We start from the raw sequence: 13,698 nt of genomic DNA, 5'->3' as shown, positions 1-13,698 counted from the left end.
ATTTATTGTCCAATCGTATTCCTAGTACAAAGATATGCAGAACAACTTTTGTCGTAATTCTACAATAGTACTTATATTAATACTGAACTAAATGACAACAGTGCTAAATAATATGCGCTACGAAAACATTAAAATTGTAAAGGTATATCAATTAAAAACGCTTTAAATTAATCAAAGCCACTTGTTACAAAGATGTATGTCAAATACAACGTTAATGTGTGCATGAAATAATATTTGTATTTTAAATATACTAGTTTATGTTATATATATATATATATATATATATATATATATATATATATATATATATATATATATATATATATAAAACTTATTTATTTTACTAAACTTTGTAAATTAATAGCTTTACTTACTTTTGGGTATATTTCCTAAATTAAAAAAGTGGTGTTTTCCGTCTTAGCGGGTGCTATGTTCGGCAAACTCTCCTCGTTACTAAAGCATGTCCCTAGGTGGCGTGGTTCCCACTAGCAAGGACCATGTGGATCAAACATAACGAGATTTTTCTGCACACGGGCTTCCTTTAGTAACAGGTTAGCAGAATACCTATAGGAAGTCACAGGATCTTAAAGTCTCATCCATAGAAAAATATGCCAGCGCTGTTTAGCATTTTTGAATGTTTATAGATAACGTAAAAAACGGGGGTTTTCATGATTTCCTCCTCAGCTCCAGCTAAAAACAATGTTCTCTTAGTAGAGCAATAAATTAACTAACCCATTTCAAAATAATATGCTATTTCCTCACATAACCACTTTTCTGCGTTATCTATAAAGTATTTAACAGGTGTTTATTTTCCAGGTGGTTTTCTGATATAGTTAGAAATAAATACACCCTAGGAAAAATTTACAATTTTCTCTCTTCTTTCTGGAAAACTCTTTACAGGTTGTTATTCAGCTGAGAATCAATGCCACCTTCTCCTAGGAAAAAGCAATGTAAAACCTTTGATGTTTTAAAAACATGTCTATCAATTAGATGGACGGTTACATTATTATGCTGCAATTTAATCAATAACAAGGAAATATTTTGTGCACTGCTTCAAATCCTATTGATATAGATATTGATTTGAAGTATTTTATTGATATATTTATATTATATATATAATATATATATATATATATATATATATGTGTGTGTGTGTGTGTGTGTGTGTGTGTGTGTGTGTGTGTGTGTGTGTGTGTGTGTGTGTGTGTGTGTGTGTGTGTGTGTGTGTGTGTGTGTGTGTGTGTGTGTGTGTGTGTGTGTGTGTGTGTGTGTGTGTGTGTGTGTGTGTGTGAGAGAGAGAGAGAGAGAGAGAGAGAGAGAGTGTGTGTGTATATAATAGTAAATTATATTCCATTTAGTATCGGACTACCAACTAAATTTCATGGAAATTGTTTAACTTATGATTTTAAAGTGTAGGGTTTTGTTCAAGCAGTGAAAAGGGATCCTGAACTATAATTAGTTAAGTAAATATATTCAATTTTTGTATTTAAAAGGAAAAAATAAATATCCTCCAATAAAATTCAGTAGGTGTTTTATGATTTTAATAACTACAGGCCCATCACAACAGGCAATAAAGACACTTGTTACCTTCTTAATATATGGCATACGGGTTTTACTGTCGTAACCCCTGCCTCCGTTGTGGCGAATTGGAAATCCTTAACTGCCGCTCAGTTATTTATGGTAAATTAATTCATACTATTAACATTTATATATTTTACATTCTATTGTAATGACCTATATTTCCTTAAGTGACATGTAAGCTAAAATAAATAATAAGCACGTTGAAATAGATAGGTTTGCTTAGACAACGTACACGTGTCATAAACTATAATATTATTTTTGGGTTTTAAAATACCAAAAATATGAAATAATTAGAGCAATGTGATTTTAGTATAACTCTAAATAGATTAAGAATCAATTAAAACATTACTATCTGAAATATTCCCGCATTGAACCTTAACTTCATACTGAATATTATACTTGATTAAATAACATATAAGTTTACATTTTTGGAAAAAGAGCATTTAAATTTAGAAACCAAAGTCAAGTCATACTCTAAAATTATTTTTGTGATTTTTATGGTGGTCACTGCTTTTATTAAGCTACCATTTTTTATATTATAATTTTAAAGCGAATGTTAAAAACTACTTTTTTAAAAAATTTGACATTGTTGGGGTTTTTTATAATAATGTTATGCAGTATTTTAATATATATTTACTACACCTAATCAACGACTCCCTCTATGGATTAAATTAAAGTTTTGATAATTGTACAACTAAATTTAAGAGAATAATTTAGAATAAATAATTGATACGAAATAAAGGTACTAATTAAATAATACACCCATATTAAAGGTGTCCTTACCCAGCTAATTTCTTAAACTTTTCCTTAAACCTTTACTAATCGATGAAAGTTTGGGTATCTCTCACCATAAAAATAACAACAATCAACAATCTCAATTAGGATCCGAAGGCATTTTAACCCCTTCAAAGAAAGTAGTTGTGAGTTTTCAAATGTAATGCACCCCTTTATTGGTTTTTTATATTAAAATCGGCATAGGAAGTTCGTAAGAACTCTTTGGGTAAAGTATCTCTAGCTCTATATCGCTAATAGTTTTCGATAACCAGTCATTCAATTCTTTTACTAATATAGATGATTTTTCGTTAATTTTCCTGCCTGAGACACCAAATCTGTCCACTATTTTTATGACATTCTCCAATCAAAATATCGTCATTCATAGTGCTGAAATAATATATTGTCTCTTTTTTAACATATTGTCTCTTTTATAATAATATACGTGAATAGTATAACTACACCACGTAATTAATAAACTGGACACGTTGTTCAACCATTGAATTCTTGCTATGTTACTTATAGCGTATACCATAAAATGTGTAAGATAAAATATTGATAGCCAATGTCCATAATCCTGATAAGGTATCTCAAGAGTTTTTCAGTACTATACTATACATTTCTCGAGTGAAAACCGTAGTTTTAGATTGCTACCTTATATTCTTGACAAACCAATTAATATATTGAAAAGCAGGTACAACAAACCTACGGTCAAATGTTTGTTGTAATATTGAGGAGGCTGGATAATTAAGACTCCACGCAGAAAGTAACGACACTGGCTTGTTGTTTGCAAGCCTTTACGAGTCCAAAAAAATTTACACTAGTAGCACTTCGTCGTTACAGAACATATTCGCTATTTCGTTAAAAATATTTTTTGAGGTTGTAAAACGTCAACGGATAGTCAAAAAATGATATATAGAAATGAGTATAAATATCATAGTCCGGTCAATTTAGACATTGAATCTGGCCAAAATTCCCATAAAGCTGAAAATTTGCATAGATGTTAGGGATACCATTGTTACGTACAATTGTGAAAAGTCCCCTTCGATCCCATGTCTGCAAAGATTTTATTCTATGTCAGATTTAGTTAAAAATGGGGTTTTTGCAATTTTAGCGAAAGGGTTAGTTTTATGATAAAATATGTCGACAAGAATTGTCCTTGCGTTTTTTTTTTCATAACACTAACGATTTTTTTAGGAAAAAGCAGTTACAAAACTTTTCCTACGCTGTATTGTCTATAATATATTCACGTCTCCACGCCACCTATGAGGTAGTGTACCTAGCGCGTTGTTTTTAATGTAGTGTCCCCAGTATGCCTATTCTACGGTCTACTCCAGTACAATATAATGAATGATTGGTTATTCTTCTTCTTTTAAGTCGTTGCACTCTTGTCAGAGTGGTCGTTGTCGATCAGGTAAAGCTCGAGTGACATGTTCCATTATACTTTGGTTGTAAACATATTTTATTCATCATAATCGTCATTAATTATTTCTTCTTCTTCCTGTTTTCTGTGGGTTGGTTCCAATACACCATTGACATGCTTCCACTCCATGTTTCTGGGTCTAGTTTATTACCAAGCCACACCTGAACCTGGTAATATATACGATAAAAATGTTGGTAGGAGATGCCGTGTTTTATTACGTGTTAGTTTTGCAAAAGATAAGTAACGTGATTTGTCTATGGAAGTATTTTTTTAGCTGCATATACAGACAGAAGAAATCGAATTTCAGTGATTAGAGTTTCTGGTTAGGAGTTAATATTTTTGAAAGCTTGTGCATATGTAATAAAGTTTTCATTTCAAACCATTCACAAATTGCTGTTTCACCCCTTAGAAACATTGCTGATATCGTATCACAGCCAGTCAAAGCATGTAATTTTTTTTTTTTCTCGAATAATTGCTGCCGCAGTTGCTAGGAAATTCAATCGCTCTTCTTTGTCTTTAGTTTTTTCTTTTCGCTCCAAGCTTGATTGATAATATCTTAATCGCTCTGTAGATGGAGCTTATATTGGTCACCGTTAAATTACATTAAAAATATCCAATATTTAATACATTTTATTGTTTTGTGAGGCCTTTCGATATCCAAGATATCTTCTTCAGACACTTCACAAAAATACTTTTGTGATGTGTCTGAAGAAGATATCTTGGATATCGAAAGGCCTCACAAAACAATAAAATGTATTAAATATTGGTTTTATGTTTTTAATGTAATTTAATTGTCCTTGTTTATCAGTAATAACGGCTCTATTACCATAAATTAATTTCAATCTAATTTAATTGTTCTCATATCAACACTTAAAGTGTACAAATATTTTTTAATTCTTCTAACGTAAACTGGCAGTCATCACTACTTTCAATATATGGAAATATTTCCTCCATGTCGAGATTCAATACTTCATCTTGGGGAAGACCGATTTGGCCTCCAGTGGTCGGATTTAAAAATAAAACGAAGCAATCATTATGGTACTTCGCTTCAGCTCAGCGTGTTCAACTAAATCGTGTTCAAACCGATGCGTGTAACAATAATTTTTGCGGTGTCATCGGAACAAGACTGAGCTGCTTTTATAACTGAGTGTTTAAATGGAAGAGTTATAACGATACAAATTTTACGATATCTGTGCGTGTTTCTTTCCGTATTCCTCATTCAACTCATCGCTGCAAAATAAACATAAATTTTTTAAAAGAAAAATATGACTCATTTGCACGTGCTCTAGTACGAGGAGGACTATTTTAGAGGTACTAGCTGATTCCTCTTCATGTTGACGTTTTGTTGCTGCAATTGTACTCTTTCAAGTGTATTGTTTTCGACACTGTACATGAATTTTCACTGAATTTACGTTCTTCAAATAGTCAGTAGATTGATCTCCCCCCCTTTGAATACTCGCGTTAATTAACGTCTTCATGCTGCAATCAACGGTAACACATTCACTTGAAGATCAAAGTTTAGAGCAAATAAAACAGAATTGCGACATATTATCTTCAATAAGTGAATACTGGACAAACTTTAGCAGAGAATATTTGAAAAAACTACGTGTTTTCACTACGGAGAAATTTTCAAGACTACGGCGATTTAGGTGCGACCTCAGAAAAGCAGGTAAACGGAACCGCCACGCGAAAAAGGAATGGCAGGTAGATGTTGTTCAAGGGCACATGGGCCCTAAAAATTAGGGAATCCGTTTTTTTTGACATCGTATTCTCAAAATTATAGGTCAATATGAATGTATTAGTCTCGCAGACTTATATTTTTACTTATATTGCAAGCCTAATGATGTTATAGGCACCTTCGTCATGCTTATTATGGAGAATAAAGCGCAAGAAGATTTTGTTATTGCTTTTTCTCAAAAATGGTTAGTGGTTTTTCTCAAAAAACGCGTAAAGACAATGTTTTTAGATAATTGCATGACCTACGAGTTTTGTCTGTCATATTTTATCATTAAACTAACAGTTTCGCTGAAAATTCAAAAAAACCATTTTTACGAAATTTTACATTGAATAAAACTTTTTGCAGATATGGGATCGATGGGGACTTTTCACAATTTCATAAAAATGGTGTGCCTAACATCTATGCAAATTTTCAGCTTTTCGGGTAATTATGCAAGGTTACCCCGATTTTTGGGCTAAATTGAGCAGAATATAAGTTGCCAACATTCCTTGTACTTCACAAAAACATAATATACCGTTAAAACACCACCAGACTCTTTAAACACGTATTTCGGACGGATTAACAAAAGATTTTAGCGTACTATTTACTTAATTCTTTGTCAAAATGATTTTCAATCTAAAACAGACGGCAATTTGCAGAACTGATACCTACTACTTGCAATATATTTTGATTAAGACGTAACCTTATGGGGCTGTTAAAGATTTTGTAAAAACTGCTATAAAATGTCCACCAGCAATGTCATACTTATCATAACTAGCTTATACAATCCTCCAGTTGTGTTGAAACATTTTTGTCCTTTTATCTTTAAAATTATCTGAGTACGGAACAACCATCTGAGTACGGTGTAAATTGCGATTTAAACCCAATTGGTTTTATGAAACTGCCCTTGAATATAGTATTATTTTTATTTATTTTTAATTCTCTTCCGCTTTAATCTGGTCAGTAGAACTGGTGCGTCGACTCTGCTGACCGTCACCACATCGAGCAAAACCATTGACAACGTGACCACAGACATTTCACATGCCTCGGTCACTATTCTCATTGCCGATTTAAACCAATATTAGTAGATTTCAATGATTTATGATACCATTAGTATCATAAAATTGATAATTAAATGTCATTACTCCTATAAAAAGTGTTTTAAAGTTATTCGTTAAAGGTAGTAGAAATATTATTTATTCTAAAAGGGAAGCAAAACTTTCATTTTAGATCTTTATATTGACTCTGCTAATGTTTCTATATACATTTCGAGACAATAATTGAATAAATCTAACAGGATACAAAATAACACTCAAATGCTGCAAAACAATCTTGAACGTCTTAGAGAGTTATCAGAATTCAGCAATTCAGCCCACTTCTGGCTTTAACACTTGGGACTCAAAGCTCTTACGTCCTCTTTCGGTAGGTCGTTAGCTCGCGTCACAAACATAGTTATTTTACATGTTATACCTTAATTTATTTTAATCAACATTTTTTTAAAGTTGCAAGTGTTAACCTTAATTGTAGATGGTTCTTAAGTGAGTTTTTTTTTATTTGTTCTCTTACTCTGTATATGTTTTTTTATATGAAACCATTCTGTCCCACGTGATAAAAAAACTCGAAGTAAAACAAGGACGTGCTTATAGAAGTACGTTTCGATAGTTCCTTAGACAAATATTAATGCATAAAACATGTGTTGACGCCATTTATAACTGACTTCGTAGGACAGAAATATCTCGATGAGCTCTGGGATGAGTCAGATGGTGCTTTTGTTTAGTTTTAGAGGTTTCAGTTATAGCTAACGAAATTGCCTTAAATATGAAAGCCCGTACTTCTTACTGACCATTGCATATTTGATAAATTTAACTGTTTTTTATAATTTTAATTAATACAATTTTGAAGAGTTTGACCTTTTAGAAAGAGTAAATTAATGTCGCATTGTTAAAATGTAGATCTAGTAGGATGGTCAGCTACTTCGCTAGCTAGATATGAAGGAAATTCTGTTCATAACTGTTCTTCTAGCAATGAACGTTCACATGACATAAACACCTGTCCATATTAGAACAATTAAGAGACCATATTAGTTTAAACAATAATATACATTGTAAATCTGTGTATTATAAGTGCAAAATGGTATTGTTATTATATAAATTATAGATCAAAGAATATTTCTTGCTAGTAAATAGTCACATGCAGGAATCTTTTGATAATACTACATTCACACGAGTATTATGAAAAAAATGTATAATACTATAAATGTTAAACAATTTTTTACAGACATTATGAAATTTAACTCTCATTACATTATGAAAATGTAATCACTCAGATCTATGTTCGTAAAGTGAATTATTTTTAGATTTTATTTGATTTCACATATGAATCAGGTTTAACCAGTTAATGCACTGCCAGCTGCTAACTAAACCATGTGCCCAGTTGAGTCATCTGCTAGCAGTAACCTATCAAACACCATACAGGTACCAGGAACTTTCTGGAGGTGGGAACTGCTAGAGGTTTGAGAATTTTAAAATGTGGAAGCTTACAAATGCTAGGACTTGCCATAAACCAGAATCACCCAGACACAGGGAACTGACTGAAGTCAGCACTCGTACGAAGTAGTTAAGTTTAAGGAGCTGGGAGCTGTCCTGAGGAAGGGATCGCCTACGAACCGAGATATTATAAATGCCGTCGACTGCTAGAAACTAAGGATATTGCTAGAAAAACCAATACTTACCAGTGACCATTATCAACTACATGGCAAAAGCTGTTAGAGGTCGAGAGCTGCTACACGCAGTGATCTGTCAGAGGTCAGGATCGGTCAAAGACCACGATCTGCTAGTTATCTGTACTTGCCAGAAACTTTCAGCCTTACAAGACCGAGTAGAAAGTTGCTCCCAGATACAGGTCAGAGGTTGTGTCTGTTTGAGGCCGGGAATAGCCAAAGGCCTGAGACGTGTCAGAGGCTGGGAGCTCCCAAAGGCCAGATCGGATATCAACAACTAACAAATGCCACAAGCTCCAAGAAAAACACAACTTTCTGATACTAAGATATAGCGCACCTCAGTGGCCGGAAGCTTCCAGTTAGAAACAAGCAGAGAATTTAGTCAGAGTCTAAATGCTCCCAGAACTTTGCGTTCCTAGCGTTTCAGAGCTTTCACTGTCAGGAACCTCTTAAAGAAATACGAAGTAGGAGCTACGATAGTCCAAGATCAACCAAAAGCTGAATATAGTATAGGTTCATATTGTACATATTAAAACAACCAGTTGGTTCAGTTCCAGTATGTTAAAGCATTAAAATCTTAGGATTTGGAACTAAAAAATACCTGAGCCAACTTCATAGTCAAGTATTGAATATAAGGAGTCGGAAAACCTAATCTATTAAATAACTTATTACAGGTGTAGAATACTAATATTAATCATTTAGACTGAACAGTAAAAATAGGTTATTACTTTACAGTAAGTAATTCAAAAGTTAAAGCAGCAATGGTAGAAAGGGCTGATTCGATGTGAATGTTAAAAATATTAGTGCTCTCAATTGTGCACTTAATGAGACAATGAGAATACCTCTTCATATGGATTGCACTCCTTGTTGTAGTCTGGGTGTGTATGATATTGAAACGATGTGGGTATTCGTTTTGAGCGTCTTCCTTCTTCGACACGAACTATTTTTGGATCCCTTCAGACGAACATGACTCCATATTTCAGCAGTTCAATCTGCAACAGCAACAGATTTAAGATACTGCACGTAAGAGAAAGTTGAACTGGAGTTAAATTCAACATTCATTCTCCCCAAACAACAAGCTTAACTTTGACTGATATGGTTTAACCTCGAAATGTTGAATTAGGATTGAAGTATGAAATTAAATATTTCAGCACCGAAAATGTAAGCATTTAGTTCTACTCATTTGACTATACATTTAATTTACATTAAAAACTGAAACAAATTAATGAGATAATATAAATGTGGAAGTAATATACATTCAAATAATAACTAAAATTTATGGAAACAAAAAAACCTTTAAAGGCTCTATAAAAACGCCCAATAAATATTATATTAGCAGAACAAGAATCGATTGTACAATTACTGATTACAATACACTAAACGAGTCATGTTGCTCTGCGGCGGATTATAAAGGTCGTTTACATAACTTATAACACATGCTCAATTACATGTTGTAATTTAGGACAGGATCGCTTAATTGCTCATGGCACATAAACTATATAGTTTATACATATAGAGAGATTACAGAGATTAGTATACAGAGATTACATACAGAGATTAGTATATACATCATATTTAAAACGTTTTGACCGAATATTGAAATGTAATCCACAGTAATTGAGTCAAACCACAAATTATACATACCAGTCAAAAACATCCAATGCTAAAACAATAGTCGAACGTTAAGAATTCTTTTTTTACCTTGGGTTTTGTCAGTGCATAACGTTGTCAAGTCCATTATTAGCATTGAATCATTCAATTAGTATGCGTTTTTATTGTTAAATGCACATTCATTTTAAACATAGGAGTGAAATTAATTTTTCTATATTTTGTTTAGTTTTACACATTTATAAGTGTTTTTTTAATAAAAAGGACGTAATTTTAAATACAAATAAACCGTGTTACAAGTAATGAAAAATACCAAACCTTAAAAATAACTAAAATGGTATATAAAATGGAATTGTTTACTGTAAATTTCTTAATATCTACATCAATCTTAATTCTTATTTATAATACCATGGAATGTACAAGTTACTATTTTAATGTTTCAAATGGGGTATATTTCAACTGTCACTTCAACCTTCTATTGATTAAAGTAATATAGAGATTAGAAACCCGTGTTTTCATCAAGGACTGACGGCAAGGCTTATTACGTATAATGGAGCGCAAATGAACGGTAACGGTCCTTTTCCCTCTTATAGAACAGCTGCTATATCTAAAAAAAATTTATAAAATCCAAGATCATATTGCTCAACGGTCGTCTTATTTAGCTATAATTTAGTTGCATTTCATAAGAAATGGCATTTTGAATCTTACAAGAACTCAAATTATTAGATACTGAAAGCCTCTTAAATAAAACTAGACCAGATCGGGAGAAACGTCTTCTTTGAAAGCCATATAATGGTTGCTAACAATCTCCATATTTTTATAAATGTATGTACTAGAATCTACCAGTATACATAACTATTTAGATGTTGAATAAAACCTTATATACCATAATCTTTCTAGACTACGTGGTCCAATTTCAGCTCATGATGCCTTCACATAAACGTTTCTTCTTTGTGGAGTTTATTAGTTTTTCATCGGTTTTAAATTGTTTAATCTTTTAATTCCTAATCCGACAACTATACATTTAATTTTTATTTTTATTTCTATTGAAATATCATCAGGTATTTAAAATATCACTGGCTCCAAAACGTAATGAACCTTGTTTTTTCTCGGAATAGTTTCTTTTAAAAGATTTTGGCCATAGAAACTTAAGGTCTAGAAGATCTTACACTTTTGTATTGGTTTTCAGATTTTGCTTCAATGGATATTAATCGGTTGTAAAGAAACTATCACTGCTCATTTATTTCTTTCCTTATTTCCCTGTAATACCAACTCTTAATACGGATATTCATAGTTACGATAGTACGGATATTCATAGAAGTCTTAGTAATGTTATGAAATATTTAAAACTCCCAGCGGCTACAATATTTTGACGGATCGATATACACAGAACAACAACCAGCAAACAACATATTATTCCATTTGTGTTTACGTATGAAATCACTGTATGTGACAGGGGAGCGAGATAATGGTGCAATTTCCAGCTTATTATCACATTGTGATGATTTCATCCAATTCATTTTCTCTTTTAACTGATTTCGTAAACCATAATAAACCATTTGTAATTATTCAGACTGTGAAACTAATGATTTGAGGTTTGAACATCTCAGACCTAAATTAAAGTCCTTGTATGAGACCATATTACTGTTTAGTTTCAATAATTTTTTTATAAAAGCATTTAGTATAAAACACACACTAGTAAATAACCCAAAACAATGTTACATTATACAAACTTAGTAAAGAATGGACGATGGTAAGTACGTTTTTGACTGGAAGTATAATACTTGTAAAACACCTTATTAGTATTTTGTTCCATCTAGTCTTTTACGTTTACATTTGAACTATTTAGTCAAAAGTACACAAGAGTAATTACAATAAAACATTACTAAAAAATTAAATTCATTGTTTATATACTATCCATAAGTGGTATTGAATAATTCTTTACAACTCCTCTACGCGTTAATACAGACATTTATACACTGGACTCTACACTGTTACCCTTGATAGTCAGGACTAAACGGAAAATAGCCTTTCCGGGTGAAATAGATTGACTCATATTGGTCCGTGTTGATCTTGTTCCACCAACGAGTGAACCAGGAGGTGAGCAGATCTATTTGCCGCTGCATTTAAATGCCGCTGCCGAATAGACAAGACATCAAGAGGGAGGGTATCTTCAGCGAAAAGGACAGCGGAGATCATTGGCGAGAGAGAGGCTTTCATTGATACACCGCAGAAAGAGGATAGGCTCACCAGCGGTCACTACAGAGGACTGTGGTCCAATTCGTATATTCGACCTTCATGTCACTTCCTGCCAAACGCCTAACTAATATCCAGACTAACTGCAGTCTTAAACAGGCCGTTATTAAATCTGTCAACTTGGGTTGTGAAAACCCTGTCAGCTAAAAATGGTGATAGAGTGCAACCGACGAAAGCTATACTCATCATTGCGTATGTGATTGTGGAAATCCACAAGGAAGAGAGACAGGAGTTCATGATCACAGTTACCCAATGCAACGTCTAGTCCTGGAGATGTTTTAGGGCTGCAGAATCAAGAATATTGGGACCTGCACCTTTTGGAGGATGCAACCCATAGATGGAGACTTCAAATTTTCCATTAGTTACCCAATCGGTGGAGGTTCGCCGATGACTTCGTCATCAGAAGCCTTTTGATCGAAGGCCATCAGACTTAGGTAAACGTGGTCATTGAGGGAAGGGTCTTCAACACCACGATTCGGCGAAAATTACTGTTACATTGCATTCACAAAGACTTCAGTTTTTTTTCAGGAGGAGATATAGACGTTTTCAACGATCAAGGGGGCGATTTAGCGGCTTCTAAGATTGCAGTGTGCGTGCCAGACACCAAAGGGAAGAGGAATTGTCCAAAGCGTTGACGGTATCTAGGAAGTCATTCCATCGCCCTGCAAAATGTTCCTGCTGAATCGCTGAACTTTATCAGACTGGTTTTGTAACACAGTATTTTCCGCAGGACACCTGGTTCGTTGCCAGCGCCTCCGTCGCCAACGGCACAACCCCACTTCTTCTTGAAGAAATTCAGGTAATCGCAGAGGATAACCAGGAACACCTGTAGGATTAGTGGTTTCCTAGTAAACAGTATTATAAGTTACTGTACCTGCAACATTTGCACTCCTTGAATACGCATTGTTCAGGATTATAAACAATATATCAACATATAAAATATATATTTCATAAACAAATATTGAATTCAAAATGAGTAATAAAATCTGCGGATGACGGAATAAAATGTTTAATAACATTAGTTACAAATCGATGGAATAAAAGTTTACATGATTAACACACTTATTACAAATAATTAAAGTAAACCACTAATTTGAACCAAAGCAATTCATTTGGCAGAACGCTTAAACAAAAAGCTTTCAGAGGTAAAGACTTTGAAGTGGGTTTAATTGAATTTACTTATTAAAGTGGATGGTTTAATATTGCTTTTAAAATTTAAAACGCAGGAAACGTTAAAAATTATTTTTTTATTGTGAGTTACTATTTTAAAGGAAAGTATTGCAAATTATATTTAGTATTACAATATCCCTTTAGCTTGATTTATATATAAGAAACATTTATATCTTGATGTATGTTAGTCGATCGGATTTTCCAGTGTTTGTAAATGAGTTTTTAATTGGCCTTATGAGTGACCATGATAGCAATGAGGAAATAACGGGATATATTCATTTTATAAACAAGCTGATCCGAATTGCATTAGCGTTCCAAATTTTACGTATGAAAACATGTAGCCAATTTATGCAGTAACAATAATATAAATGAATACACTTAATAAGTGTATTAAAAGTCAATATTACGTCAGTGATAAAATATGATTTAAAGGTACTCTTGCGTTGTATTATC

Source organism: Homalodisca vitripennis, chromosome 2 (genome assembly GCF_021130785.1).
Source record: "Homalodisca vitripennis isolate AUS2020 chromosome 2, UT_GWSS_2.1, whole genome shotgun sequence".
Lineage (NCBI taxonomy): Eukaryota > Metazoa > Arthropoda > Insecta > Hemiptera > Cicadellidae > Homalodisca > Homalodisca vitripennis.
The sequence above is the reverse complement of the archived record's forward strand: the minus strand, read 5'-3'. Positions refer to the sequence as shown.